Source organism: Lepisosteus platostomus, chromosome 17, assembly GCF_059453375.1.
Source record: "Lepisosteus platostomus isolate fLepPlt1 chromosome 17, fLepPlt1.hap1, whole genome shotgun sequence".
Lineage (NCBI taxonomy): Eukaryota > Metazoa > Chordata > Actinopteri > Semionotiformes > Lepisosteidae > Lepisosteus > Lepisosteus platostomus.
The window spans coordinates 7,307,531-7,324,725 of record NC_142627.1 but is presented as its reverse complement, the minus strand read 5'-3'; the positions used below and the strand labels follow the sequence as shown (position 1 = coordinate 7,324,725).

The window sequence follows — 17,195 nt, the reverse complement described above, 5'->3', positions numbered from 1 at the left end:
AAAACTAATTAGTTGAGATCTTTTCAAAAACATGACTGAAGGCATCTTTTATAACATATATAGAAAAAATATATACATGTGCTATACCTTTATATATTATACATTCACATCCATGCATGCACTCGCAGGAAAATCATAACTGTAATGCAATAATATTGAACACTTCATGTGTACATGATGTCATATTCACATATCTGTACATTAGAGCTAATACCCTGAAAGTGGGCTTAATATTTAATAAATGCAAAGACCTATATGCTGGTGGCTAAGGAAAATGAAAAGCAGAAATGTAAAAAATTCATTAAAAAATAATGCTAATATATATATTTAGTAACTGCTGTTACCTCATTAAGTATTTTAAATTAATGTATGTTTTGCAATACTCTTAAACATAATTTCTGATCAATACAGACCTAGATTTTTTGGTATATAATTTACATGGATAAATTTACAGGCCCTTTGCAAACAAATGATTCTGCAAATCTTATCAATATTAAACTGCTATGTGAGAGAATTTTATGAACTTGTATTTTTACTATTATTGCTAGTTTTCAATGTATAAATTCAATAATCAGTATTACATTTCTAAATGAACATACAATCTAGTGTTTAAGACTATTCAAATTTTACAAAAATGGTAATATGCAGTGAAACTGAAAACCGATTTGAACTAAATTATGTAAATAGAAAACTGTTTTTGAAATCTAATAATGTTACAAACATTTGCTCAAAATATGGAACTAAAATAGTTGTCTGGTAATCTACCAATAGACCTGCATTTTTAAATTAAAAAGGTTTCAAAAATAGATCACAATATTGTTGGTTTTAACATATAGTTTTGTATTTAAAGAACCTGTATTTAGCTACTTATTAAAGCCTTGCTTTGAAGCTATTTTGCCTAGGCAAAGCGTCTGTAAATGAAATCAGTAATATACAGTATTTCCATGTTCTGTTGTGATTGGATTAGTTTTTGTATCTACAGGAGCACAGTGCCCTGCTGAATGCGTTTACTCTATTTTGAAACAGCTAATAGGAATGAGATATCCAAGAATGCACATTGCCTTGGTGAATATCTCCATCAACTCTTGAATTTTTTACCGAGCCAGTGTTAAAGACACAGATAAAACTACAGGTGAGTGAGAGGCAATACATTACCTGCACTTACTGTTTTTAACTGTGTCTTTTCGAAGGAACACCCAAGAAACTTCCAGCATCCACAGTCCCAAGACTCTGATGTTTTTCTCACTAGTGTGCGTGGAAAGGAAATAACTGTGTGAACAATAACTCTTCCTTCAGTTAGGCCTTTTGCTAAACTGGAATTGTATCGCCTGTGTGTCTGACTTATGAAGTAAAGCTTAACATTTTCAGTCTGATCCCACAATGTTGAGACTAAAGTGGGAAAAAAAGCAGTTTGTAAAACATATCAAGATTCAAAGTTAAAAGGAGCATCCTGCCTGAAAATGTTGCTTTGTTCCCCCGTATCTAATGCTTGTTTTCAAAATGGAACACCTAAGAATACTGTGTTTAAGTAAGCCATTCTTCATTTTTCAATTTTCGAAGCCAAGTCAGAGCTGTTCCCGAATCAGGCAAACAATGACTACTGTGAAGATTGACTACTGTGTTACACAATGCATCCTGCTTTAGCTCAGCCACACATATAGCAAACATTTCAGCCCAGATACCTGCAGTATACAGCATGTGTTAAAAATGAGTGCCATACATAGATCTTTCAATTAATGTACTTACACTCTGCAATTGTATGATTTAATGCTCTGAAAACATTTCATGCAAACAATCAATCGGTCCGATTGGTTGGATTGGGAGCATTGGGAGCATGTTTAAAGATTGAAGAGCCCCCCAAAACAGTGTCTTGACGTTCTTAAGGGCCTTAGAAACAGACCTTACCTTTAAAGATCTCTAGTTGTATTATTATCAATTTCAGTATTATTTTAATAATTTTTCATACTTTCAAATTTGCGTATTTGATGTTTAACATTTGTTATTATTCCATAAACAAGTAGAAAAACGTTCCAAAACGTAATTTTCTGCTAAGCTTAAATAACTGTCTGTAATGTGCGATTAATACATTAATACTAAGCTTTTTAATTAAAAAATATTGCTTAACTTCTCAACAGATAGCATAAGTTCCCTTTCACAATCCATATTACTGAGAGTTTAATTTAGGAAGTAATACTTTAGACAACAACAACAACAACAACAATGATTTAAAATTTAAAAAATCTGCACCACATTATTTGTTTAAATATGTTTTTAAAGCTTTTAAGTTGGCTCATAAAAGAAAATGGATCTCTGCCCCCAGAATAAATTGTATTTGTGTGAATGTTTTATACTTGTAATAAAAAATGTTCTACTTGATCGTAGCAGGCAGAGAGTTCGTTGTGAGAGTTAAAAGTATCTGGTTTTAAATAATTTAAGCAAATAGCATAAACAGATGGGTGTTTTAATTTTCATATTACTGTGGACAAAAACATAATAGAAACAACTCTAGATAAACATGTCAACTTACATTAAGAATTTTCAAATCCAAATTAAACAGGAAACTAAACAATGACCAAGAATATCTCTCTGACACACCATTCTGCCCTAAAATATTACTGCAACCAAAGACAGACAGAACAGCCTTGTCAAAAAATCCACAAGCTCTTGAAAGAGTTAAAACTGTTCACATAAAAAGAAAAACTTAGCAAAATCTTAAGGAAGCTAGTTTTACTGATTTCATTGAACAAACTGGGGCAAAGCAGAGATGATCACTCATGTACACTGAACTCAGATTTTCAGTCTTCAAACTTTAAACTGTAGCTTACATGTCAATGGCTAGATTTTCAATGTGCCAAAAGGTTGTTGTGAAAAAAACTGGTGTACTGAGGTCTGATCTGTCACAACCTGCCTACTGCTGAGTGAATATGACAGAACTATGAATTTGTCAACTCACAGATCAAATGTAAAGGAAAACTGAATGATAGTGCCTGCAATGTGACATTAACTGGGAATGGCATATTTTGAACAAAAAAAGACATCAAATGTCATTCGCTATATAACACACAGTATAGATTTTACAAAATAAGTCAGATGATATCCTTTGATATTGCCAACACGACGTATTGGTCAGGAGTGGACTTCATTCTGCTTGCTCTGACTTCAGAATGACTTGTCTCCCCAAAATCCTTGTAAACAAAAGCAGAATAATTATTTTTTTAACTTTTAGACATTCCAATGACATTTTATTGGAACTGTTTAGGAATCTCGTCTGTGTGTGAAGGAATGATAATTCAGTCTAGCTGTCAGCTTTCTCTAATTTGTACTAAGGAGTTTAGTTTTGCTGGATATGAGTCTTAGATATTGTATTGATCTAAGACAGAGAGGGAGAGGACATTTGCCATTTAGTTAAAACAGATAGCAAAAGACAGCAGGAAACACTTAGACAATGAGATCACCACAGCTCTGTGAACACTACGCACAAGGAGATCTGTTTTTGCTTTTCATCTCCTAAACCTTCAGGAAAAAGATTTTACTTTACTTCAAAGCCAGCCCAGCTAGTTTGTCAGGAGTGACCTCCAACCTCTGTGAACCATTAAACTTTCACTTGACAATATAAATAACCTTTGTTTAGTGGTGATGGATCTGAATGTAGTTCACATTACACAATGAATCACTATGTGCGATGATTCAATATGGTGTGAGATGAACAAACGCTAGCAAGGCGTATATGAATTTGTTTGCAGAAAAATCTAATCAAATATTCTAAACAAAAGCATTTTCCAAGCAAGATGTAAAATAGGTCACTGTGCCACAGTGAAAAAAATACAGCATATTTACATATTCTTGTGGTTATATAACAATGGATGTCTTTTCCTGTTTGTTTTAAAGTGTATTTTTTTCATTAGATGCTAATTTGTGCAGAGAGACTCAAATAATCACACATTCAGGTCTTGTCTCTCTGTCTTTCCTGTCTCTTCTGCCCTTTACACTGCGCCTCTTTACTGACTGTGTTTGAGACAGAGATCTGTACCTGACACACGTTGAACACAGTTCCGTCAGTGCTGTTCCCTGAGTATATCTCCTGCATCACCACACCAAGATTTCAACAGTGATCAAAGATTATGAGGGAATGCTGCAATTACAGAAAAGTCTTGAGCTGCATTTCTTGACCTGCTTTGTTTTTTCTTAGAGCACAGGAGCTTTAAAGATGATTTTAAAGGAATCATACTTCCTGCTGACTCCACAAAAACTATTTTACTTTCCCCATAAAACTTTATATCCTCATTGTCCTGTGAATCAATTTAGGGATGGAAGAAATACTAGAAATGAACACGAAATAATTTATTTGACTCATTTTACACAACTATTTCTTCTAGCAAAATACACCTGAGAGGAAAATCACTGGCACAATGATCTGATAAAGACGTTGAGATTGTTTAAGCGGCTATATCTGTAGCATTGCTACAAATATATCTTTATTCCTGTTTATATTTATACCTTTTTAGCATTTATCTGAATAAAAGTGCAAAAACATGCCTTTTTCGGTTTAAGATGCCTTGATTCATATAGTAGGTCGCATTTTAAAACTTCAAAGGGGAAAAACACAACAGGACATATGAAAACAGTTGTTTGGATCTGTTTTATGGCACACCTGCTTCATCTTGGATGAGGCTGAAGAATTAAATTATTTGTGGGGAATTTAGTTTTTGGTTTACTGGAGCTGTTGGGGAAAAACAAAGGGGTTTCTGTAATGTTGAACTATATTAAAAGCTTTAAGCAGGTTTTCTAATTGTTGGTCTGTCGGCCTTGTAACAAAGGACACCCCTGCTTTATCTTTTCTTCATTCATAAGGATCACACACATTCAAAGTCATCCTTCACTTGGTGGTCCAGGGAGAGGAAAGAAAATGGCTTAAACATTAGCGTACAGATGGGATGTTAATGCAATGTAGATAGATTTACAGCCAGAATGCTAAGCCCTGCGCCTCATTTTATGACAAGCACTGTACAGGTAAGCAGCCAGTCAGCAAACTGTGGATTTAGTACAGTACCTTCTTTTCCCTTAAGCTAAGAGTAAACATGCTATTGATCTCTACATTTCTACCTGGAGCATCTAGTAATGTGCTGGTAATTATTTAAGATTTCCAGTGTATATTTATCTGCATCATGTATACTGCAGCCCCGGATGTGATATATTCTTACTGTATATACATTTTATTATATCTACATAATGGTTTGAGCATTCATTCAACAGCTTTTCATGAGAAGTCTTTTGGATATCAACAGCTTCAAAGTAGAGGTTTCAAGTGTTCTCTTCCTCAATAGCAGTAAATCATCTTGTAAAGGAAATAAAGAATCTGTTTTCCTTTTTGGCAACAACTGTTCTATAGCGTATATCTCTCTGATGATTAAAAACAACCTGTTTCTTTTTGCAACTAACATAAAAACACCCATTGATTACAGAGACTGTTCTTTTCCTGAGGAAAAGGCATACAGTACAGTACAGTATGTGGCTCATACTGTATCTAAGGAAATGTAAAAATCCACACCTATCTCCACTAGACTATCAGAGCATTACAGGCTCAAACAGCATCTCAGTAAAAATCAACTGAAAACAAATTTTTGCCAAGTTTTCATTTAATTCGTTATCTGAAATACGTTGCAATAGAAAATATGAACAGAGTTTAATTTAACGTGTGTTGTTTCTATATAATATTTAATATTAATAAGACATTGATCTCAAACTAATCCTAAATCAGATATGAGGACCAATGTTTGACAATTCATCAGTTTCAGCTAACAGTAGATCTGGATTCTTTGGACCTGGCTACTAATCTTTTGTGTTTTAGTTCACAGAGTTGGGCAAGACACCATCATTACTGCACTTGAACTGAGCCACAGCACTCAGGAACTTTGGAACTGCAACACCAACATTTAGACAAGTAAAACAACATGAAAACTCACCCTTTCAAAAGCTCTATAACAACAGGCAGAGCACTGAGAAGGTGTTTGGCCACTGTCTGCATGGCTACACCATTCAGAAAAATAACCCCAGTGGTAAGTAACAGGCCATTAGCAGGTGCTGGTCGTGATCTTAAGATACTGAGTATTGAAAGTACAATGCAGTGTGTACACACATTTTCCCAAAAAACAGTGCTGTCTGCTCACATACTAGCTTTAACATGTGCGGTTAAATTATAAAATAACACTGAACCTTTTTTTTTTATAAATGATACATCTGTTATTGACAAAATGTCAAAATACCTTTGTCTTGAATGTACAGCTTGCATGATTTAGTGAAATTGAAACTTAGAAGTAGGCTGGGTGCATGTTGGGCTTTGCAGTTTCATATACCAATGAATAGCCTGGCTCACTGGGGTACAGATGTACAGACTTCAAACCTTCCTGACCTCTGATACACATTTTCACAGAGCTTCAAGCTATGCAAATGCCTCTTAACTCTTTTCTGAAAAGACAACACATTCCAATACTAAATTAAAATGAAATCTTGTATATTCTGTTTTCTTATTTGCATTGCATTGATAGCATATACAGTACAGTATATGCATGTATCTCACACTTGAATCATATGCTTTACACCTAAATATATATTGTATGGTATTTGCTATTTATATTACACTGATTGTACGCATCTGTTAAATCCACTGAATGTATTATACACTTTTTTATTGTCTCAGTGAGGCCAAAGGAATATTCCCGCTGTAGGTGGATAATAGATTCTGATTTTAAATGTGTCACAGAAGACATTTATTATTTGTTGAAACTCCATCTAAAATAGATCTGAGATTGTCATTTTTTATTGTCATAGGGAATTACGGGACACTACATTTTCGTCAGAATTGTGGTCGTTCAGCTCCTCTGGCTGAAAACAGAACTATAACAATTCAATCTGTGGTCACTCATAGGTTCACTGGCATGGTTCTCTGTCAGGTGCCTCTACAAACCAACCCTCTCTGTGTTATATTATACAGTTTTACATGGTCTGTTGCTTTGACACATTTTGCTCATTTTAGCATGCACAGGGTTTTGGGTATTTTTGCTACTTTTTTATGTTTCACCACAGTCTGTTTGATCGGACATGTTTCATTTAATTAAACAGTAGCTTCTGACGGAGACTCCTTGGCCATCTGTGAGCATCGTCCTGTGGCTTGGGGTTACTCTGACGGATCGACGGAAATAACTCTCCGGCATCGCGGAGCAGCGTCAGGATGCTTGGGCACACGTCACACACAAAATGGCGCTAACCATACAAACATTTTGAGCCAAAAATAATTCAACCTCCACAACGTTCAAAACACATCTTGAAACCACATAATTACCACAGCCTATAAGGATCAGCTTGTGTGATGCAGCAAATACACCCTCTTGGCTTTTTATCCCTTTCTTCCCCTGTTACAGGAACGCAGCAAAGCTGAAAGGTGTCATTTTGGCTCATGAGTACAAGTGGGGTGATACACTGAAAGATTGTCCAGCTAAACGAAAGCGTTATTCTCGTGCATCGGTCTCTGCAAGTAAATCACAGCTGGGACTGTATTCAAAAGCAAACAGGCTGCTGTAAAAAAACAAATGTACTGTTGCTGGGGGCAACCAGAGTTGATCCCAAGCCTAAGAAATGGATGACTGAGTAAGAAAGAGGGACTGAGTGGACACTTTAAGAAAAACAAAATGCACATAGGTGAAAAGCCGGACTTTAAGGAGAGGCTCCTCGGGCAAATGCAAACAATGTGGCTGTATCCCTCAGGCATGTTTGATGGCTTGTGAAGTAATCAACCTAACGAGGGGGTGTGGCCAGCCCGCACTGACCCCCAACAGGGGAGGGGTGAGGAGGTTAAGCAAACAACTGTCGTCCTGACAGTAATCCTCTTGCGCCAGTAGATTCTGAGTCAGAGTGCAGAGGGGAGCCCTTCATCTACAGCTAAACCAACAGTTCATGTGAGGGAAATTGCTCTGATCAAAGAATAACAGTTTTCCTTAGGAGGCTATGACCTGCATTAGGGCTGCCCAGCTGCCGTGACGCAAATAACCCGGCTTGGGTATTCCTGATCTTGTCATGCTGTATTTACCACACGTCAATCTGTCTGGGGAACAATAATAATGAAGTTCATGTGTGCCCGTTTTCCTTTTTTCAGAAAGTAAAAAAATTCCCATGAACTCCTTGTTTTTACACAGCAGCACGCTACACGTTTTGTGCCCACAGCTGCAGTAGGAAGGTACAGAAGGGAAAGGTCTAAAATAGATATTACGCTGATAAATGTCTCTCAGAAAAAGAACACATCCGGAATTGCATGAGGAATGAAGCTGCCGACCCGCTGGCAGTTTCAGGGGTGGAGAAGAAGATGCTTCTAATGTCCTAATTAGAGTTCAAATCACAAGAGGTGTGATACAAGTGAAAGTGCTTCAACAGCAGCTCTCCACAGGCACGGGAGAGCTTTGCCGGAGAAGCAGGGCAGGCCAGCGAGAGTCCGCCTGGCGCAGGACAGCACGTGACTCCCAGCCGGATGTTTACACCACAGCCGCTCTGGTCCCATGCTCCGGTTCCCCAATTCCAGAGCTGTCCGTGGTCCCCCCCCCCCCTCCTTTTTGTTTTCCTTCCCATTGCAGGATGTCACCTTAAATCGGGGCTCCTGGAAGTCTCTTCGGACATCCGTCACAAAAAAACGGACAGGTCTTCATGCTGTGGGTTAAATCACCTTGGGATGTCTCAGAGCTGGAGACTTAACAGATCAACCTGATCTCATTTCTATTAAAAATTAAAGCTCTTCATAAAAATATCCCGATCATGCTCACTCAGCCAGTTCGATTACATTTTTTATCTGCGATCAAGAGGTTTTATGCCGGTGATGCGTGCTTTACAATATTGCATTACGAAGGACACCTTGTGGTGGATACATTATGAATTTTTAAATGTGATGCACTGTTTGCCCATAGGGGCAAATAAAGACTATTTGATCTAGATACCATTACTGCCGATATCAGGTAACTTATTTCACTCATGTGCTGTACCTTTATTTTATTCTGCATAATAATTCAAAATGCAAGGTGCATAGTAATTTAGTTGATTAAATTTATAGTACATTTTGATTCCACTGAAAACAGGCCAGTGAATGCCTTACTAAATAATTCAGAATTAAAAAAAAAACACAGCACCTGTCACTGAACATGTGGGAGGGCTTGAGCTAAAATCCCATTTTTAATGTAAGCTCTTAACATTTTCTTTATGGTACACATACAGTATATCCATTTTAATGGATATCCAGACCAAGGGAAACCAAAACACCGGTGAATTAATCACCTTTCAGCAGAAGAATCACAAGTATTTACATATTTATAAGAATAAAATAACAACAAAAGAGAGCTACAGTCCATGCCACTGACCCACAGTCAGCAATGTGAGCAGGAGACAGAGGAGATTTCTATAGCCAGTAATGCGCAGGGTATAGCTACCCACTCAACCAATGAAACATTTAAGATGTTGACCCAGCAGCTACAGTATTACCTCTACACTGCCAGCTGATTGGTTCTCTCATGTTTATGGTTTCATGAAAAGGAGTAGGTTGTCACATGCAATTATGGCATTAAAAAGGCACAAAAAGATGGAGTTTATCCAGGTTCGTATTTTAAGTCATTAAAATGAACACAGATATAGTTTTTATTAGGGATCTTTCAATGTTTTTCACCAGTTCACTTTTACAAGTAAATCAATGCATTCTTTTTTTAATGGAATGTCTGATTGTTTTGTATGCATATAATATACATCCAACCATATATCCTGACGGTTACCTGTCAGCTGAATATTTACTACAACTACTCAAGTGTAAAATCAGAGAAACAAGATTAAAAACACTAAACCATTTTGCAAAGCTTATTTTGTATGGTGATTTTTTATTATTTTTCTTTGGTATTGCAAAGTGCGGAACATATATTTTACATATATTTTTATTCAGGGCTATATTTGAGTGAAATAGCCATGTAAATCTACTGGCGCAAGAGTCTTGTTAAACAAACAGTAAAGTATTTTGAATTTTAGGGGATAAATACATTTAAATCTATTTTTTGTTTACACGTCTGGATTTGTAGGTGAAGCTCAAAGAATTCAGAGTTCCATGCTGGGGTTGAAATATATATTTCCAGTTCTTTGAATAATAGGGCACAAAAGAATGTTACTGATCCAGACTATGGAATCTGTACACAATTATTATACATCTGTACACAAAAGCTAACCTGAATTTGTACTCAGATGAAACGGTCTGTAACCGTACAAACACTGATACTAAAATGCGCTGCCATCAGATGTAGAAGAAAGTACATGTCTCACTGAACATGTAGATAGTAATGTCTTTATACCAACAGACCACTTCCATTAGATGAACATCTAGATCTCTTGATGAAGGCTTCATAATCGTAGCTGTGCCAGGTTTTTAAACTACAAGAACACATTTTTTTTTTGCTGCTGAATGTTAGATAAAGGTGAAATTCATAACTTTTCCATAAACGGCAAACTGACTGAGTGTGGACAGATAGTGATGTTGTAGCTTTACACTCAACAATCTATGCTTAACCACTATTAGCACCTACAGTAAATAAGGGTAGATGTGATCACATCACTGTGATGGGGTGATGTACAATAAATTGTGATGCACACAATCAAGTTGTATTTATATACATACAGTGATATACAGAGTGTATATACGCAACTAACACTTCATTGCAATACATAGTATTTAGAATTCGTTTTTTGAAAGACTCAAAGTACTATATACTACTACAGGCATAAAACACTTAATCAAAAGTAATAAAATCCATAGCAAATGTAATAAAATTAAGTTAAGGAAGACTAAATTACACATAAAAAAGTACTTTACTGCAAATTAGGTCTTCGGGTGAGTTTTTAAAATGTCCACAATCACAGATTTCGCAATGGATTTGGACATTAAGTTCCACAATTCATAAAGAAAAAGCTCTATCGCCCATTGCGTGGAGTGTGGTATTAAGTAGAATACGAAGACCTGAATCAGCAGATCTCAGCTTAAGAGCTAGAGTGGACTCATGCAAGTCCTTAAGCTAAGCTACATACAGTACATAGAAATACAGAAGTAAATACGAAATCCGTGCACTGTACCAGTAAATGAAAACAAAAATAATTAAAATTTCCTGATTTCATTTTACATCTAATATGCTAAGATTAAGTTTAAGCATCAAAAGACTACTAATTCATTAGAAAATAATATACACCTGCATTGCAAATAATTTGTGCCTGCAGCTCTCAAGGAGGATCTTAAAGACAACAAAAAGACCTCTTGTCACAAAAGCAGCACTTAGAAAAGAGTACTAAGAGGTACTGTAATATCAGACCAAAAGAAAGATGGGAGATTAATGTGTCTCTCATTTTAAAGCCAGTCTGTTGCTTTAAACCATTTGTAACAGGGTCAGACTGAGGTGCATCTAGCAAATCTCTGCTTGAGCTGTCAATTAAGCTGTAATTATTATTTCATATAATGATTATTTCCTATTTTTGTCAAACTGCTGTAGGCTTATGCACTACAAGCAGACCTGTAAGCTTATTATTCTTCAATGCAAAAAGGAAATGGGCATTATTTCCGACTCCTTTATAGCTGAATGATTTAGGTGAGTACACCTTCACAAAATGTATATTTATACAGCATTTCGCTTTGTTCTCTGTGTGAGGTGGAGGCATAGAGCAGTAAGCCATCAGTGAGGACAGAAAGGATTAAAAATGTCATTTAGCCAGTCAGTCCATGCCGTTTCCTGAAGTGGACGTGTAATTTGGTCATGAGGGTGTGTATACGTTGTTTATGTATACTTACAGGAGCCATTGCATGTATACTTCTGCACAGCACTAACAGCAGATCTGTACACGGAGCCTTACTTCTTGTTGCCTTGAAGCCTGGAGAACAAAAAATAAATATATATATACAGTATAGATAGAAAAATAAGGAACACTTGAAGAGAGTCTTTGCTGGGTGTAGTTAATTAGGGTATGGATCTCCATTAGTTCCTATTCGAAAACAGCAACAATATTAATAAGAAAACTGTCTTGGGCAGATTTTGCCTTGTTGTTTCACATCATATACTTTAGATGAGGTACTGTAACCATTCATTGAATATGAACTGCAGAGCTGAATTGGTTGTGTATCCGAGATAGTAGAAAAATACTGTACAGTACAGTATATGTATTTTGAAAAAGTTTAACAGAACCAGATGCCTGCATTCTCTATAAATACCTAACCAATGATTTAGTTAAAATCATTTACCTCTGACTAGTAATTATTTGAAAATTGTCTAAAAATAAAAAGGCAAAAGTTCTATTTAATGAGCATACTGTACCTGGAAATTTAAACGACACAAAAACCACAGCAGTCTGCTTTTGTTTTAGCAAATACGTTTCATCCAGTTTACTTTAATAAAAACCTTTTCTCCTTTCATCATATTGCATAAATTAATCTGATTATTTCAGAAAATTCAGCCTAAAGAGGTTACACGGTTTTTCTCTTGCTTTTCTGTTGCATTCTTAGAGAGACTTGCACTGAACATCACTAATTCTGGCCAATCATGTAATTGCCAACTTGAGATTTCTGCAGAGTTTTATATATTAATTTAGTTTTCTCATATGGTTTCAATTGAGACATCCATGTCCCATGCTGCACGTATTATTGTCAAAGCACGCTGTTCATTGTTAATACATTCTGTGAACGCTTTTGATGGTCTGCTTGTCTCAGATGAGTTTCCATTTGCTAATATCTACCTAAACACATACTGTAGTAGGACCCATTTCCAGTCCCAGTACCATCTCAGGACAGTTGTCCACAAGCTTCTGTGCCAAAATCTCATTCTTCTGTCAGCAGTCTGTTTTGTGTTTGCTTTGAAAAACTGCTGTGTGCACTTGGTGTTGAAAATTTTCTTTATGAACTCATTATAAGTTATAAGTGAGGCAGGACCTGCACTAACCCAGCGAAATAACTAAAAAACTGAGTGGTCACTCGTTTGCTTAAAAACTCAGATTGTTAGCCTGGCAGCAGGAAAGGAAGCAGTTTTTTTTTAAATAGTGGCTAATACAGACAATCTTTTCATTTAGTCTTGAAATAAGAAAACTATTCTGAATGTTTACCACAGTAAGCTTATAATATATTTTATGCATGTATGCCATATCTGCACTGTACATGGATTTTGCTTTGCCTTGTTTTTATACAGTGTGTGTCAAGGTTCACCTTGAGCCATGTTCTTCACACTGCACTACGATTCCACAATTCCACAAAAGAAAGCCCTATTATTTTCCAAAATGAAATTATAGGTCAGTGTTAAAAAAGTGACCATTTATTTTGTTTTATGATTTTTTTTTGTTTAATGGCTTAACTTTAATTGTATTATGTAGCACTTAAGACATTTTGTAAAGTATCAGTTTATAAAATATAACTATTCTAGAGGTGTTTGTCTGAACACGTCTGTTGGCATCAATCATATTTATGTGTATTCAGTGGAAAATATTACATCTTTACAGAGTGTTAACAATTTCCATCACTCTCACACAACCATGGCTGTTTAATAGTTTAGTTGTAGTCAAAGAAGCAAATTAAAAACAACTTTGTTGATGATGTTTAATTATGTGGAAACACTAAAGACTGTGGTATCCTTCGTCATACTGAATCTACGATCATAACCATTACAAGAAATGAACATGATATTGACCACAGTGTTGTTATATTTAGAATAAGAAAGTATGAAATATAAATTAAGTATTTTTATTTTAATAAGTCAATTTACAGTGGAGTCTGTAAATGAAGACACTATGAAACATATAGGTTGACTCCAGTTTTCTATAGAATAAAGCCTGCAAACAGTGACGTGCTTTCTTTAAACTTGAGGCCTTCATACAGGTGTTGACGGCGTTTTCAGATCCTCTCCCCCCTGGCGTAGGCAAGATGACAAACGAGCATCCTCAGTTCCAGACACAAAACTGTGAGATTTCCCCTAAATGCCTTATTAGTATCTGAACTCATAAGCAACAGATTAAAGAGCTGGGTACTGCACATAAAAAACTAAGACAAATTAACCGACAGCAGCCCCCCCCAGGCTAAAACGGAATTAGAGTACAAAGCCAAAAATATCCGAACTAAACAAATGGTATGTCTGAGCCCGCAGTTCACGACAGCTATTTAGTTCAGTGACACAGAAAAATACAAAACCAAAACACAAACCACCTCAAAATAACAAAGACCGATTTTTAAATATCGCTGACAATAATAATTCAGAATGGGCTCAGAGATAAATCTCCCACAGCAACCCTCACCACTCTCATTCCCGAAACGGCATCCTTTTAGCTCTTTGAAATTAAAATAATAAAGCTCCTTTTGCACTAGAATGAACAGACGATTCTTCAGAGCACCCGCACAATTGAAATGTATGTTTTCAAAAGTATATACGGTTAGACATGTTTGTGTTATTGTCGTATTAAATATTTAATTAACTTTAATAGGTCTCACTACAAAAACAAAGAGCAGCTAATTGAAAGTCGCTGTGGTTTCTTCCTGGGCCGGTCTGAAAATAGGGTCCGACAAATATCACACGTGTGAAACTGATCACAAACAAATATAGGCATGGTCTTCACGGCTTCAAATAAAGATTTTTCTTAAATTTAAATTATGCATTTTTTTCCTTTCACACTAAGGCCCAGCTTTATTCCAGGAAAGTGTTTTTACTGTGAATTTGTCCTATACGATCGGCATCTTCCTTAAGACATCCATGTATGGATGTATTCTGGTTCATTTTTAATATTTTTCCTCTCAATTATCTGTTAAACACCCTCTCATTTTTATTGCTTGGCAAGTGTGCACTCACATGTATGAGACCTGTATGCACCTACAGCACGGAGAAAATGAGGCAGTACAGTATATAGAGACATTTCACCTGCACAACGCCTGCGGGCGTCAGAAGGCACACGGGCGCTCTATTTCCGGGAGACTGGGAGAGAGTCCCAAACATATAAAATATGTTAACACTTTTTATCTGTGAGAAAAAAAAACTAATTCGGAGTCCGGAAACACACTTATTCTGCGCTAGTTCGTTTAAAATGAAGTTCTGGATAGCTGAAAACGTTTGTGCCAAAACACTGTCGCTCGACCACCCACTTGTTGGGTAGGAAAAAGAAATACTCGCTTCTCTGATTTTTTCAAATGAAACTGCTTTCTTAGAAATTAATAAGTACAGTTACAAGTCAATTCTTTCATTACCTTTGGTAAGCCTCGCACAAAAATGTTCAACTTTATTGTGTTATGCAGTACTGCATCCCGAATCACATCAACAGCGAAAATAATAAAAATGATATATTTTTTTAATATGGAAAGGTAATCAATCCGGTATTCACAAACACGAATTGTACTGCACTTTGTTGCTATGAATCTAATTATTCCACGTCAGTACTCTTACCGGGTACTGTCAACTTTAGCGTTACTAGAAAAACAAAAATGAAAAATAACATTGATGAAAAATTAAGTCACTTCGGACCAATTACCTTATTCACGCGACAAGAAAAGTAAAAGTTAAAGAAGAGTTAAAAGTTACTGTACCTCCAGCATTATCCGCTTGCAAACATTTTGTAACTTTAAAATGTCTGACATCATTTTCATTTAAATAGGCCTTATACTTGTACAGGGAATAGAACTCTCTTTGATCAGAATTCGCAAAATATTCATATGAATTCTACAAAAAATAATGAAATATTGTGAATATTTAAGATACTGTACTTCTCACCCTTTTCTGCCTTTGGCTATTATTTTCGCCCAAATAACTCCTTTTTTTCTCTACATCTGTGAAGGCTACAATGTCCAGTTCAATTCTTTAGCGTGTTAGGGTAGTTGACCGGCTTGGTTATTTATTCTTATTTCAAAGTTTGGAACAAACTCATCTGGAATCAGCTAAACAGCCCCTACACAAGCCACAACAAGAATCTAGAGCTTTCGTTCGGTGAAGGGAAACTTTCTTAAACCACCAATTCACAGTCTGGCAAGTTTTAGAAGTATTTTTATACCTCAAATGGCTGAAGACTGATATTCATAAATAAATCCTGATATTCACCAATTGAAATATTTTGCTTAAACATAAGAAAGAAAAATACAGTTTGAGTAAAAACGAACTATGGACAAAGACATGGGTTTTCTGCTTTAAGGAACATATTCATGTACATATGGCATATGATTTAAAAATTCAGTTTCCTCAAAATCAATAATGACCACTATGTAGAACTACTGTATATTTTTGCGAACCAAAATTGAATTCTAAATTTAATCAGTTTCTTGAAAGAGAGGACAATTAACGTTCTTTTACTGTGTAACAGAAAAGTCAGAATAAAGATATCCTTCATGCTCAACTGCTAGAAAGATGAGACTTATACTGTACTTTAAAACACTATACATTCAACATTGGTAAGTATTGGCTACTAATAGGACATCTGTAAACTATAAGAAAATCAGGATACAAGATTTATTCAAAAATTAAGGAATGGAACTAAAAAGTCAAGCGCTGATGAAAAATGTCTCCCCCCCCCTTCCCTAATCAGTGACATTGCAGACAAAAAAGTCTAGCTATTTCCCTTAAATATTACACAGGCATTTCCAGGAGAGATTGTGAGTCCCAGATTGTTCTTATTGTGCAGCCCCCACTACATTTGGATTAATAAAAGGCAGATAAGCATGAGCCACAATTAATGTATGTGGTGTGAGAGTGTGAATGTTTATACAAGGAATTTATACTCTGTCTATGATAAAATATAGCCATTGACCGAAGTATAAGAGCCTGCTAAAAAAAAACTGGCATTGGTAACATGCAGAATCATATCCTGGACAAATAGCACAAGAATCAGAGATTAAAACCCATCAGGAAAAAGATGATTTTACTCCACACTTTTGAACAGGCACAAGTGCTTGCACTCCTCAGTATTTATTATGTGTGAAGTGTCTGTCTGCCTGCCTCATGGATTGGCTCTATCCCAGTGCTGCCTAAAGCCGTCCGAATAACTTCTAACTATCAGGCACTCCTGCCATCAGCAGGGATCTGGATCGGAGATTCATCATTGAAAGAATCATTCTTGCTGGTGAATTCACTTGCCTGTATAACTGTAGTGATGTGAACATTATAGACCTACCTGACAATACAGATAGAACA

The 17,195-nt window shown here is 36.0% G+C and overlaps 1 long non-coding RNA gene across 1 annotated transcript in view; it reads right to left on the bottom strand.

Moving 5' to 3' along the window:
• LOC148646031 (uncharacterized) overlaps positions 1-15,023 on the bottom strand; it is a 41,058-nt gene extending 26,035 nt beyond the window's left edge. The window contains exons 1-2 of the long non-coding RNA XR_015927909.1: positions 14,943-15,023; positions 11,846-11,925 (exon numbers count right to left, since the gene is read on the bottom strand). This is a non-coding gene — a long non-coding RNA (uncharacterized LOC148646031). The remainder of the gene's footprint in view (positions 1-11,845; positions 11,926-14,942) is intronic.
• Positions 15,024-17,195: the final 2,172 nt, after the last annotated feature.